The sequence below is a fragment of the Heterodontus francisci genome, chromosome 34 (genome assembly GCF_036365525.1).
Source record: "Heterodontus francisci isolate sHetFra1 chromosome 34, sHetFra1.hap1, whole genome shotgun sequence".
NCBI lineage: Eukaryota > Metazoa > Chordata > Chondrichthyes > Heterodontiformes > Heterodontidae > Heterodontus > Heterodontus francisci.
The window spans coordinates 45295193-45310756 of record NC_090404.1 but is presented as its reverse complement, the minus strand read 5'-3'; positions in this window follow the sequence as shown (position 1 = coordinate 45310756).

The following is a 15564-nucleotide window of genomic DNA, read 5'->3' as shown; positions in this document are numbered from 1 at the left end:
AAGTGGGCTGGAGTGTCAGTGTGAAATTGGAGGAAGGGGATGGAGTGTCAGTGTGAAATTGGAGTTGGGTGGGAAGGAGCGTCAGTGTGAATTTGGAGGAAGGGGATGGAGTGTCAGTGTGAAATTGGAGGGGACGGGGTGAAGTTGCATCAGTGTGAAATTGGAGGTGAGGAATGATTGTCAGTGCAAAATTGGAGGTGGGGAAGGAGTGTCAGTGTGGAATTGGAGGTGGGGAAGGTGTGTCCATGTGAAATTGGAGATGGGGAAGGGGTGCCTGTGTGAAAATGGAGGAAGGGGGAAGGAGTGTCGGTGTGAAATTGGAGAAAGGGGAAAGGAGTGTCAGTGTGAAATTGGAGGTGGGGAAGGAGTGTCCATGTGAAATTGGAGATGGGGAAGGGGTGCCTGTGTGAAAATGGAGGAAGGGGGAAGGCATGTCAGTGTGAAATTGGAGAAAGGGGAAAGGAGTGTCAGTGTGAAATTGGAGGGAGGGGGATGAAGTTTCAAGGTGAAATTGGAGGGAGGGGGGAAATAGCATCAGTGTGAAATTGGAGCAAGGGGGAAGGAGTGTCGGTGTGAAATTGGAGGTGGGGGGAAGGAGTGTCAGTGTGAAATTGGAGGAAGGCGGAAGGAGTGTCAGTGTGATATTGGAGGGAGGGGCAAGGAGTGTCAGTGTGATATTGGAGGGAGGGGGAAGGAGTGTCGGTGTGAAATTGGAGGGCGGGGAAGGAGTGTCGGAGTGGAATTGGAGGTGGGGGTAAGGAGTGTCAGTGTGAAATTGGAGTTGGGGAAGAGTGTCAGTGTGAAATTGGAGGAAGTGGGAAGGAGTGTCAGTGAGAAATTGGAGGTGGGGAAGGAGTTTCAGTGTGATATTGGAGGGAGGGGCAAGGAGTGTCGGTGTGAAATTGGAGGTGGGGAAGGTGTGTCAGTGTGAAATTGGAGGAAGTGGGAAGGAGTGTCAGTGAGAAATTGGAGCTGGGGAAGGAGTGTCAGTGCGAAAATGGAGGAAGGGGGAAGGAGTACCAGTTTGAAATTGGAGGATGAGGGAAGGAGTGTCAGTGCGAAAATGGAGGGAGGGGGCAGGTGCGCCAGTGTGAAATTGGAGGTAGGTAATGAGCGTCAATGTGAAATTGGAGGAAGGGGATGGAGTGTCATTGTGAAATTGGAGGTGGGGAATAGTGTCAGAGTTAAATTGGGGGGAGGGGAAGGATTTTCAGTGTGAAATTGAAGCTGGGGAAGGAGTGTCAGTGTGAAACTGGAGGGCGGCAAGGAGCGTCAGTGTGAATTTGGAGGAAGGGGGGAGGAGTGCCAGTGTGAAATTGGAGAGAGGGGAGGTCGGCGCATCAGTGTAAAATTAAAGGGGGGGGGGTGGTGGAAGGAGCATCAGTGTGAATTTGGAGGAAGTGGGCTGGAGTGTCAGTGTGAAATTGGAGGAAGGGGATGGAGTGTCAGTGTGAAATTGGAGTTGGGTGGGAAGGAGCGTCAGTGTGAATTTGGAGGAAGGGGATGGAGTGTCAGTGTGAAATTGGAGGGGACGGGGTGAAGTTGCATCAGTGTGAAATTGGAGGTGAGGAATGATTGTCAGTGCAAAATTGGAGGTGGGGAAGGAGTGTCAGTGTGGAATTGGAGGTGGGGAAGGTGTGTCCATGTGAAATTGGAGATGGGGAAGGGGTGCCTGTGTGAAAATGGAGGAAGGGGGAAGGAGTGTCGGTGTGAAATTGGAGAAAGGGGAAAGGAGTGTCAGTGTGAAATTGGAGGTGGGGAAGGAGTGTCCATGTGAAATTGGAGATGGGGAAGGGGTGCCTGTGTGAAAATGGAGGAAGGGGGAAGGCATGTCAGTGTGAAATTGGAGAAAGGGGAAAGGAGTGTCAGTGTGAAATTGGAGGGAGGGGGATGAAGTTTCAAGGTGAAATTGGAGGGAGGGGGGAAATAGCATCAGTGTGAAATTGGAGCAAGGGGGAAGGAGTGTCAGTGTGAAATTGGAGGAAGGGGGAAGGAGTGTCGGTGTGAAATTGGAGGTGGGGGGAAGGAGTGTCAGTGTGAAATTGGAGGAAGGCGGAAGGAGTGTCAGTGTGATATTGGAGGGAGGGGCAAGGAGTGTCGGTGTGAAATTGGAGGTGGGGGGAAGGAGTGTCAGTGTGAAATTGGAGGAAGACGGAAGGAGTGTCAGTGTGAAATTGGAGGTGAGGAATGAGTGTCAGTGTGAATTTGGAGGAAGTGGGCTGGAGTGTCAGTGAGAAATTGGAGGTGGGGGGAAGGAGTGTCAGTGTGAAATTGGAGGAAGACGGAAGGAGTGTCAGTGTGAAATTGGAGGTGAGGAATGAGTGTCAGTGTGAATTTGGAGGAAGTGGGCTGGAGTGTCAGTGTGAAATTGCAGTTGGGTGGGAAGGAGCGTCAGTGTGAATTTGGAGGAAGGGGATGGAGTGTCAGTGTGAAATTGGAGTTGGGTGGGAAGGAGCGTCAGTGTGAATTTGGAGGAAGGAGATGGAGTGTCAGTGTGAAATTGGAGTTTGGTGGGAAGGAGCATCAGTGTGAATTTGGAGGAAGGGGATGGAGTGTCAGTGTGAAATTGGAGGAGACGGGGTGAAGTTGCATCAGTGTGAAATTGGAGGAAGGGAAAAGGCGTGTCAGTGTGCAATTGGAGGGAGGGGTAAGGAGCGTCAGTGTGATATTGGAGGTGAGGAATGATTGTCAGTGCAAAATTGGATGTGGGGAAGGCGTCAGTGTGAAATTGGAGGGAGGGTCAAGGAGTGTCGGTGTGAAATTGGAGGTGGGGGTAAGGAGTGTCAGTGTGAAATTGGAGTTGGGGAAGAGTGTCAGTGTGAAATTGGAGGAAGTGGGAAGGAGTGTCAGTGAGAAATTGGAGGTGGGGAAGGAGTTTCAGTGTGATATTGGAGGGAGGGGCAAGGAGTGTCGGTGTGAAATTGGAGGTGGGGAAGGTGTGTCAGTGTGAAATTGGAGGAAGTGGGAAGGAGTGTCAGTGAGAAATTGGAGCTGGGGAAGTAGTGTCAGTGCGAAAATGGAGGAAGGGGGAAGGAGTACCAGTTTGAAATTGGAGGATGAGGGAAGGAGTGTCAGTGCGAAAATGGAGGGAGGGGGCAGGTGCGCCAGTGTGAAATTGGAGGTGGGTAATGAGCGTCAATGTGAAATTGGAGGAAGGGGATGGAGTGTCATTGTGAAATTGGAGGTGGGGAATAGTGTCAGAGTTAAATTGGGGGGAGGGGAAGGATTTTCAGTGTGAAATTGAAGCTGGGGAAGGAGTGTCAGTGTGAAACTGGAGGGCGGCAAGGAGCGTCAGTGTGAATTTGGAGGAAGGGGGGAGGAGTGCCAGTGTGAAATTGGAGAGAGGGGAGGTCGGCGCATCAGTGTAAAATTGAAGGGGGGGGGGTGGTGGAAGGAGCATCAGTGTGAATTTGGAGGAAGTGGGCTGGAGTGTCAGTGTGAAATTGGAGGAAGGGGATGGAGTGTCAGTGTGAAATTGGAGTTGGGTGGGAAGGAGCGTCAGTGTGAATTTGGAGGAAGGGGATGGAGTGTCAGTGTGAAATTGGAGGGGACGGGGTGAAGTTGCATCAGTGTGAAATTGGAGGTGAGTAATGATTGTCAGTGGAAAATTGGAGGTGGGGAAGGAGTGTCAGTGTGGAATTGGAGGTGGGGAAGGTGTGTCCATGTGAAATTGGAGATGGGGAAGGGGTGCCTGTGTGAAAATGGAGGAAGGGGGAAGGCATGTCAGTGTGAAATTGGAGAAAGGGGAAAGGAGTGTCAGTGTGAAATTGGAGGGAGGGGGATGAAGTTTCAAGGTGAAATTGGAGGGAGGGGGGAAATAGCATCAGTGTGAAATTGGAGCAAGGGGGAAGGAGTGTCAGTGTGAAATTGGAGGAAGGGGGAAGGAGTGTCGGTGTGAAATTGGAGGTGGGGGGAAGGAGTGTCAGTGTGATATTGGAGGGCGGGGCAAGGAGTGTCGGTGTGAAATAGGAGGTGGGGGGAAGGAGTGTCAGTGTGAAATTGGAGGAAGGCGGAAGGAGTGTCAGTGTGATATTGGAGGGAGGGGCAAGGAGTGTCGGTGTGAAATTGGAGGTGGGGGGAAGGAGTGTCAGTGTGAAATTGGAGGAAGACGGAAGGAGTGTCAGTGTGAAATTGGAGGTGAGGAATGAGTGTCAGTGTGAATTTGGAGGAAGTGGGCTGGAGTGTCAGTGAGAAATTGGAGGTGGGGGGAAGGAGTGTCAGTGTGAAATTGGAGGAAGACGGAAGGAGTGTCAGTGTGAAATTGGAGGTGAGGAATGAGTGTCAGTGTGAATTTGGATGAAGTGGGCTGGAGTGTCAGTGTGAAATTGGAGTTGGGTGGGAAGGAGCGTCAGTGTGAATTTGGAGGAAGGGGATGGAGTGTCAGTGTGAAATTGGAGTTGGGTGGGAAGGAGCGTCAGTGTGAATTTGGAGGAAGGGGATGGAGTGTCAGTGTGAAATTGGAGTTTGGTGGGAAGGAGCATCAGTGTGAATTTGGAGGAAGGGGATGGAGTGTCAGTGTGAAATTGGAGGAGACGGGGTGAAGTTGCATCAGTGTGAAATTGGAGGAAGGGAAAAGGCGTGTCAGTGTGCAATTGGAGGGAGGGGTAAGGAGCGTCAGTGTGAAATTGGAGGTGAGGAATGATTGTCAGTGCAAAATTGGATGTGGGGAAGGCGTCAGTGTGAAATTGGAGGGAGGGTCAAGGAGTGTCGGTGTGAAATTGGAGGCGGGGAAGGAGTGTGTGTTTGAAATTGGAGGACGTGGGAAGGAGTGTCATTGTCAAATTGGAGTTGGGGAATAATGTCAGTGTGAAATTGGAGGAAGGGGGAAGGAGTGTCCATGTGAAACTGGAGTTGGGGGGAAGGAGTGTCAGTGTGAGTTTGGATGAAGGGGGAAGGAGTGTCAGTGAGAAATTGGAGGGGGGGAAGGAGCATCAGTGTGAAATTGGAGGAAGGGTGAAGGAGTGTCTGTGTGAAATTGGAGGAAGGGGGAAGGACTGTCAGTGTGCAATTGACCCGAAGCGTTAACTCTGCTTCTCTTTTCACAGATGCTGCCAGACCTGCTGAGTGGTTCCAGCATTTCTTGTTTTTATTTCAGATTTCCAGCATCCGCAGTATTTTGCTTTTATTATTCCAAAGATACTGAGTTATTTCTCCTCCATTTACAGACACCCTGACTGCCTGGGTGATTGACGTAATCTCCAATCAATAGGAAGAGCAGGGTGGGGCTGAAGGACCAAGGAGATCCTCCAACCAATCGGAGTGAATGAGGGGCGATGTTGTGCCTGGATTACTGTAAAATTATTAGGTTACTAAACATTACTAACCAGAGAACTAATTGTTAAAATCCAGCTATTATAAACTAACGACTAACTTATCATAAAATAACATTTAGCTTTATTAGACCCTTCTTTGTAATGTGGTAGAGTGGAAAATCATAGGAAAAAGGGCACAGTATGGACAAGATGTCAAGGAAGAGGGATTCTGGGAGATTATGTCAAGTATTAAAATGCAGCGAAAGGGTGAGACCCTGAGAGCCGACAGTGAAAATAGCTTCTGTGTAGATTTGCCTTGTAATGAGAAAGGCATCCTTGAAATGTAAAAGCATTGAGATAAAGTAGTCGACACAAAAGGGTACTACTTGTGCAAATTCGGAAGGTTTGCAACCAATACAAAACAATCCTTGGTTGGTTAAGAAAGGCATCCTTTAATACAAGACTGATTGGGAGAGGGGAGGGTTAACAGGAAAGCTGCCAGGATAGAAGGAGTCCTGTCTTTGACACTGTACGGCAGAGAATTTTGAACAAGAGAGAGAGGGACCAAAAACTTGAAGACCAAAAGCTGCAAGAGAAAGAGTTGTGGCTCTGCCGTCCAGTCTCTAATGCAAGTAGTATCTGTTGGACTGTTAATTACTGTCTGAGTTTGTGACTATGGTATGTCTGAAAACTTAAACTTGCCCTTACCTTTATCTCAATAAAGTCAATTCACAACAAGCTGTTTGGTGCCAAGTCTGTTGCCACCTTAGAAGCGGGGATAAAACACCCTTATCTCATCAAATCTTACATTACCCTCATTGGCCGAAAATCTGCCTCATTTTGAAAGCTAATTTCTTTCAAACTCCAGGAGTAAACTGGTCCTTCTCTGTTGTGGTTTTAAACAGATGAAACCCTGTGGGCGTGGAACAAGCATTTCAACATCTATGAGTGAAATGAATTCATTCAATTGCGCAGCTTTGGTCTCCTTATTTAAGGAAGGATGGACAATAAATGCAGGCCTAGCCAGCGACACCCACATCCCATGAATGAATAATTTTTAAAAAACTTTAAAGGAAACTGAGTTCAGTTATAAAGGGGCCTGGGGGAGGGGAGGGAGGGAGGAACCATTTGGGACACAGCACAGGGCAGGAGGTCCCCCCTCCCACACTCCCTGGTTCCACAAAGACTCCCCTTGGACTGGGCCACACCTGGGCAGGGCTGGCTCAAGGTGCAGGAAGCTGCTAGGCTGAGTTGTGGACTGGGAGGAGTGGGGGGTTTGACTGACAGGCCTGGGGAGGGGGATATCAGGGCAGGTACACACACTGCTCCCCCTTTTCCTCCTGGGATGTTTTACTGGAGTCGTGTTGCTGAGTGTTCCTAAACTCTGTCTCCCTATCCCGGTAATGTCGGTGGATTGTAGGTTTCTGTGACTGTTGGACTATATTGTCTCTCCTCATTCTTCCTCCTTCTCCCACTCCGAGTTCCAGGCTGCATTCTCCGGCGGCTCGATGTGCCTGAAATTTTAACTCTGTTTCGCTGCACAGATGCTGCCCGACCTGCTGAGTATTTCCAGTATTTTCTCCTTTTATTTCAGATTTACAGCATCCACAGTATTTTGCTTTTGTTTTATTGCAGGCATTGCTCACAGAACTGAGTCAAGAAACATAATCAGACCAAGTAAGAGCCGATTGCATCGTGGTGGATGCTGGATGTGGAAGTCCATCCCTGACCTCCTGTGTAAGTCTTATTTGTTGTATCAGTTTGATCTGGAATGGAGATGGAGGAGCAGCTGCTGGTTTTCACCCCGAATACTTTTGAGTCCAGTCAGGCCCAGCAATTTCCAATGTGAGACTGTCAAGGGAGGGAGATTGGAGAGGAATGTGCAGCAGGGAGCATGCATGACCATCCTGGGCCAGGAAGCAGGAGAGAATGTTGTGAATTTCTATCCTGACTGACAGTGATAACTTTTGTAAACTCCTTTTAGAAGGGATAAGGATGGGAGGATTTACAAATAGGAACTTCAAGCTAAAAATCATGTCCAGATCTAACAGCGTCACTCACTTCATCAGGGCCTGCCTATCGTCGGCTTTTGAATGTGGAAGGAGAAATGTTTGTCTGTTCTGAATGAGCGAAAAGATTTCAAACATCAGTGTGACTGGAAAAGTACTTAGACACACATACCCGAGTGAGAGTGTTCCAGTGACTGACTGTGGAAAGAGTTTTAACCAGTTACACAGACTGAAAAAACATCACACCATTCACTGCGGGGAGAAACAGCACATGTGTTCTGTGTGAGGACGAACCTGGAGAGACACAAGGACACCCACAACACAGAGAAACGGTGGAAATGTGGGGACTGTGGGAAGGAATTCAATTCCCCATCCCGCCTGGAAGTTCATTGATGCAATCACACTGGGGAGAGGCCGTTCACCTGCTCTGAGTGTGGGAAGGGATTCGGTCAGTTATCCAACCTGCTGACACACCAGCCAGTTCACACTGTGGAGAGGTCATTCACCTGCTCAGTGTGGGGGAAGAGATTCACTCAGTCATCCCAACTCAATGAACACCAATTTGTTCACACTGATAACCGTCCATTTCAATGTTTTATAGAATAGAATATTACAGCGCAGTACAGGCCCTTCGGCCCTCGATGTTGCGCCGAGCTGTGAAACCATCTGACCTACACTATTCCATTTTCATCTATGTGTCTATCCAATGTCCACTTAAATGCCCTTAAAGTTGGCGAATCTACTACTGCTGCAGGCAGGGCATTCCACGCCCTTACTACTCTCTGAGTAAAGAAACTACCTCTCACATCTGTCCTATATCTATCACCCCTCAACTTGAAGCTATGTCCCCTCGTGTTTGCCATCACCATCCGAGGAAAAAGACTCTCACTATCCACCCTATCTAACCCTCTGATTATCTTATATGTCTCTATTAAGTCACCTCTCCTCCTCCTTCTCTCCAACGAAAACAACCTCAAGTCCCTCAGCCTTTCCTCGTAAGACCTTCCCTCCATACCAGGCAACATCCTAGTAAATCTTCTCTGCACCCTTTCCATAGCTTCCACATCCTTTCTATAATGCGGTGACCAGAACTGCACGCAATACTCCAGGTGCGGTCTCACCAGAGTCTTGTACAGCTGCAGCATGGCCTCGTGGCTCCGAAACTCGACCCCCCTACTAATAAAAGCTAACACACCATATGCCTTCTTGACAGCCCTATTAACCTGGTTAGCAACCTTCAGGGATTTATGCACCTGGACACCAAGATCTCTCTGCTCATCTACACTAACAAGAATCTTCCCATTAGCCCAGTACTCTGCATTCCTGTTACTCCTTCCAAAGTGAATCACCTCACACTTTTCCGCATTAAACTCCATTTGCCATCTCTCAGCCCAGCTCTGCAGCCTATCTATGTCTCTCTGTACCCTACAACATCCTTCGGCACTATCCACAACTCCACCGACCTTAGTGTCATCTGCAAATTTACTAACCCACCCTTCTGCACCCTCTTCCAGGTCATTTATAAAAATGACAAACAGCAATGGCCCCAAAACAGATCCTTGCGGTACACCACTAGTAACTAAACTCCAGGATGAACATTTGCCATCAACCACCACCCTCTGTCTTCTTTCAGCTAGCCAATTTCTGATCCAAAGCTCTAAATCACCTTCAACCCCATACTTCCGTATTTTCTGCAATAGCCTACCGTGGGGAACCTTATCAAACGCCTTACTGAAATCCATATACACCACATCCACTGCTTTACCCTCATCCACCTGTTTGGTCACCTTCTCGAAAAACTCTAAGGTTTGTGAGGCACGACCTACCCTTCACAAAACCGTGCTGACTATCTCTAATGCACTTATTCTTTTCAAGATGATTATAAATCCTGTCTCTTATAACCTTTTCCAACATTTTACCCACAACCGAAGTAAGGCTCACAGGTCTATAATTACCAGGGCTGTCTCTACTCCCCTTCTTGAACAAGGGGACAACATTTGCAATCCTCCAGTCTTCCGGCACTATTCCTGTCGACAATGGCGACATAAAGATCAAGGACAAAGGCTCTGCAATCGCCTCCCTAGCTTCCCAGAGAATCCTAGGATAAATCCCATCTGGCCCAGGGGACTTATCTATTTTCACACTTTCCAAAATTGCTAACACCTCCTCCTTGTGAACCTCAATCCCATCTAGCCTCGTAGCCTGAATCTCAGTATTCTCAACAACATTTTCTTTCTCTACTGTAAATACTGACGCAAAATATTCATTTAACACTTCCCCTATCTCCTCTGATTCCACACACAACTTCCCACTACTATCCTTGATTGGCCCTAATCTAACTCTAGTCATTCTTTTATTCCTGATATACCTATAGAAAGCCTTAGGGTTTTCCCTGATCCGATCCACCAATGACTTCTCGTGTCCTCTCCTTGGTCTTCTTAGCTCTCCCTTTAGATCCTTCCTGGCTAGCTTGTAGCTCTCAAGCGCCCTAACTGAGCCTTCACGTCTCATCCTAACATAAGCCTTCTTCTTCCTCTTGACAAACGCTTCAACTTCTTTAGTAAACCACGGCTCCCTCGCTTGACAACTACCTCCCTGCCTGACAGGTACATACTTATCAAGGACACGCAGTAGCTGCTCCTTGAATAAGCTCCACATTTCGATTGTTCCCATCCCCTGCAGTTTCCTTCCCCATCCGACGCATCCTAAATCTTGCCTAATCGCATCATAATTTCCTTTCCCCCAGTTATAATTCTTGCCCTGCGGTATATACCTGTCCCTGCCCATCGCTAAGGTAAACCTAACCGAATTGTGATCACTGTCACCAAAGTGCTCACCTACATCTAAATCTAACACCTGGCCAGGTTCATTTCCCAGTACCAAATCCAATGTGGCATCGCCCCTGGTTGGCCTGTCTACATACTGTGTCAGAAAACTTTCCTGCACACACTGGACAAAAACTGACCCATCTAAAGTACTCGAACTATAGTATTTCCAGTCGATATTTGGAAAGTTAAAGTCCCCCATAACAACTACCCTGTTACTCTCACCCCTGTCGAGAATCATCTTCGCTATCCTTTCCTCTACATCTCTGGAACTATTCGGAGGTCTATAAAAGACTCCCAACAGGGTAACCTCACCTCTCCTGTTTCTAACCTCAGCCCATACTACCTCAGTAGACGAGTCCTCAAACGTCCTTTCTGTCGCTGTAATACTCTCCTTGATTAACAATGCCACACCCCCCCCTCTTTTACCATCTTCTCTGTTCTTACTGAAACATCTAAATCCCGGAATCTGCAACATCCATTCCTGTCCCTGCTCTACCCATGTCTCCGAAATGGCCACTACATCGAGATCCCAGGTACCAACCCATGCTGCAAGCTAACCCACCTTATTCCGGATGCTCCTGGCGTTGAAATAGACACACTTTAAACCAGGTTCTTGCTTGCCAGTGCCCTCTTGCGTCCTTGTAACCATATCCCTGACCTCACTACTCTCAACATCCTGTACACTGGCACTACAATTTGGGTTCCCATTCCCCTGCTGAATTAGTTTAAACCCCCCCGACAGTGTTCTGACTGTGAGAATAGATTTAAAAGTAAAAAGGATTTACTGAAACACAAATGCACTCATGCTGGGGAGAGGGTGTTCATCTGCTTCAAGTGTGGGAAGGGATTCATTACTTCATCCCACCTTCTGACACACCAGCGAGTTCACATACAATGGCAGGTTTGGATTCTGCTGTTGCTGCCATTAATCACATCCAGTACTGAATCATGCCTGTTTCCAGTGGGGTTCCACAGGGCTTGTTTTTTTTTTTGTGGAATATGTCAATGATTTAGTCTTAAATATAGGAAGCATGATGAAGAAATTTACAGATGAGACAAAAAGTGACCATGTGGTTGACAGTGTGGTGAAAGCTGAAGACTGCAGGAAGATATCAATGGACTGGTCAGGGAGGCAGAAAATGGTAAATGGAATTCAATCTGGAGAAGTGTGAGGTAATGCATCTGGTAAGGGCCAAAAAGCAAGAGAATACACAATAAATGGAGCTGCTGAGAGGTATAGAGAAACAGAGGGACCTTGGAGTGCACGTCTACAAATTCCTGAATGTGGCTGGACAGGTATATAAGATGGTTAAGAAGGCATACGTGATGCTTGCTTTTATTGGATGAGGCATCGGATATGAGAACTGGGAGCATATACTGGAACTGTATAAAACACTGATTAGGCCACAGATGGAATATTGGGTGCATTTCTGGTCACTGCGTTACAGGAAGAATGTGATTGCATGAGAGAGGGTTTTTTTGAAATTTATTCATGGGATGTGGGCATCGCTGGCCAGGCCAGCATTTATTGCCCATCCCTAATTGCCCTTGAGAAGGTGGTGGTGAACTGTCTTCTTGAACCGCTGCAGTCCATGTTGGGTAGGTATATCCACAGTGCTATTAGGAAGGGAGTTCCAGGATTTTGACCCAGCGACAATGAAGGAATGGCGATATAGTTCCAAGTCAGGATGGTGTGTGACTTGGATGGGAATTTGCAGGTGGTGGTGTTCCCATACATCTGCTGCCCTTGTCCTTCTAGTTGGTAGAGGTCGCGGGCTTGGAAGGTGCTGTCTAAGATGCAGTGCATCTTGTGGATGGTACACACTGCTACCACTGCATCAGTGGTGGAGGCAGTGAATGTTTGTAGATGGGGTGCCAATCAAGCTGGCTCCTTTGTCCTGGATGGTGTCAAGCTTCTTGTGTGTTGCTGGAGCTGCGCCATCCAGGCAAGTGGAGAGTATTCCATCACACTCCTGACTTGTACAGAGAGATTTACAAGGATGTTGCCAGGATTGGAGAATTTTAGCTGTGAAGAAAGATTGGTTAGGCTAGGGTTGTTTTCTTTGGAACAGAGGAGGCTGAGGTGTATAAAATTATGAGGGTCTGAGATAGAGTGGATAGGAAGGAGATATTTTCATTATCAGAGAGGTCAATAACCAGGGGACATAGATTTACAGTAATTGGAGAAGGATTGGAAGACAGTTGAGAAATCTTTTCACCCAGAGGTTTGGGGGGTTGGTGTCTGGAACTCACTGCCTGAAAGGGTGATCGAGGCAGCAACCCTCATCACATTTAAAAAGTACTTGGATATACAATTGAAGAGCCGTAACCTACGAGGCTACAGACCAAGAGCTGGAAAGTGGGATTAAGCTGGTTAACTCTTCATGGCCAGTGTGGATATGATGGGCTGAATGGCCTCCTTCTGTGCCATAACTTTTCTATGTTTCTATGATGACAATTAGTGTTTGTTTCTGCTGATGTGAATAATCCCTGTAACTTGGTTGGAGTTTAATATTCTGGATAAATGTGAAACAAATCAACTTTGTTTCAAACACATTGTTGTAGATTTGTTGTCTTTCCCACCTGAGTGTTTAACATCACCTGGCTGGAGCTCAGAAAGGACAATCTGGGGGAGGATCGTACAGCAGGAACAGAACTTCAGCCTGAACACAGTCCTTCAGGATCACACTGAGAGGGACAAACAGCACTTTGGTCTTTCTCATCTCTCTTCACTGACAGCAAAGTCCCCGTGTGGGTTAATCCTGAGGCCTGTAAGAAATATGTCCCAGCCGCTCTCTTCCATGTTCAGAGCTCCTGGGCACGGAACAGAAGGCTCCTTTACAACTGTGTTTAGAGTCAGGAAGAACAACAGTGAATGCTGGAAACGTGCTGTCAAATCAGAGATTGGTGTAAAACTGGGATCTGTTCCTGACTGAAAGTGAAATGGCAGGTTTAAGTTTCCAGTCTGAAAATGACTGTGGTAATTATTCTACAAAACTTTCATGTGTTTGTGTGACAGTCCCGAGTCTACCATTTAAAAGCAGTTGTTAACTCATTTAAAATATATCTGTTTACAATAAATTGGTTAAAGTCTGTATTAAAATAGCAGATGGAGGAGCTCACAGGAGCTTGTTAACTGCTGGTACAATTATACAACAGACATTCAATCTCCAGATAAAGAAGGATCTGCAGTGTGTTTCCAGGAATTCAGTGTTTTATTGATGTGTGAGTGTTAGACACCAGGATAACTAAAAATACACAACCCGGAGTATCCACGGTGGGGCGATCCTGACAGTTACTCTGTGATCACTCCTGCTGTGGAACTCCACCACTGACCCTGCTGAAGTTTTAGGCTCAGGGAGTGGGGCCTCCAGGAGTGGACTGTAAGAAAGCTGGGTTTCAGTATCCTGACAATGTAGATCTAGGGGTGAATGATGTCCATTTCCCCAAACTGTTGTTCAATATAGTGAACGTTGATGTGATTGGTGATGTGAAAACTTTTATCCTCCCTTCAGCTGAAAGGTAACCCGACAGGAAATATCCACTGAGTCTCATTGTAAAATTAATTAAATAATGAAAATGCTACATTTAAGTTTAATTTGGTTTTACATCACCTCCCAGTGGGCCTGTCCTGTCCTGTCACTGCTGGGTCAGGACCTGTCCAGTTGCACCAGCCCCGCTAACATGGACCATGTCAACATCCATGTGTGAGAAAGACAATCCCAGATTTGATTTGCTCCAAATTAAATTTCATGTTTAATTGAAGGGCTTCATTTCACTCCTGGGGCTGGTTTAATTTCTTGAGCTTAAGATTATCAATAAAATAACAACACACACTGTGTTCACCATCATGCTCCTGGACACACCGTCACCTCACAATCAGGATCATGTGTCTATGAAGGGGAGGTTGTTGTCCTGTCAGACAGAACAGACAAATATTTCTCTTTCCACACTCAAAGGCTGATGATATTCAGGTGCTTGTTACGACCAGGTGAGGAAGGGGTCTCAGGTTCTCCTCTCGCCCCTTCTCTGGTTTGGCCATAACAGGGTTCCTCATTTTAAACAGAGTGGTTTTTAGCTTACCACCTCGGTGAGCACTTGCTCACTGTTCCTTGTAAATAATTACAAATGAGCTTCAACAAGAAAGATGTAAGTTTATTAACCTTATCACTCTAAACTGGTTAAAATGACTAAAATGTCTGACACATCCACGTACACATACATGCAATAGGCACAGATACAGAAGGAGTTTGAAGTCAAGTTGCTAATAAATGGAATGCAAATACTGGGTTGTAATGTCCTTAATTGAAGCTAAGGTCTGGGAGTCCTGGCTGGGGCCACGTGCACAATTCCAGACTTGTTTCTCCAGTACCAGAAGGCTGAAGAGGGGCTTTGTCTGTAGTCTTGAAGTCTAAGCTGCTACCGTGGGTTCCCTGGGATTTTGCTGGAGATAGAGACAGAGAGATTGTCTCCTTGGTGTTCAAATTGCAGTCTGTCCCTTTCTGTGAGGCACAACTCAAAAAGACCTAGTCTTACCAGCTGATAGGTCATACAAGCATCTCTTTCTTTGAAACGGGGATCGGTGCTGGGACCACTGTCGTTCACCATTTACATAAACGATTTAGACTCAGGAATAAGTACAATAACAAAATTTGTGGATGATACCAAATTGGGAGATAGAGTTACTCCTGAGGAAAATTGTGACAAAAATACACAAAGGCATCAGTAAACTTGCAGAATGGGACTGCAATAGGCAAATGAATGTCAATCTAGATAAATGTGCTGTGATGCATTTTGGGAGGAAGAATAAGGAGGACACATATTACTTGGAAAATAAGAGTCTAAATGGGGAGGAGGAGCAAAGGGATCGAGGTCCAGATACACAGACTAATAAAGTAGAAATACAGGTTAATACGGCATAAAAGAAGCAAATGAAGTTCATTTCCAGAGAGATAGAATTGAAGTGAAGTGGAGTTATGTTGAACTTGTATCTTAGCTTCTCTAATGGCTGCTTTTGTCTCTCTCAATTGTGGAAACAGAATCTATCTTGTTTCAAATTGGGTTCAATGTAAGACAGTTCGGGGAATCAGGCATTATTCATCCCTCGAACTACACAGGCAGGAAAAACCCCGGACCGTTCCTTAGTAAGGATTCCTCTCCATGTATTTGTCATTATACTGAAACTCAGCTTTCTTACAGTCCACTCCCAAGTAACATTTAAGAACATAAGAACTAGGAGCAGGAGTAGGCAATTCAGCCCCTCGAGCCTGCTCCGCCATTCAATACGATCATGGCTGATCTCATCTCGGCCTCAACTCGACTTTCCTGCCCGTTCTCCATAACCCTTCAACCCATTACTAATTAAAAATGTCTATCTCCTCCTTAAATTTACTCAATGTCCCGGCATCCACCGCACTCTGGGGTAGTGAATTGCAAAGACTCACAACCCTTTCAGAGAAGTAATTTCTCCTTATC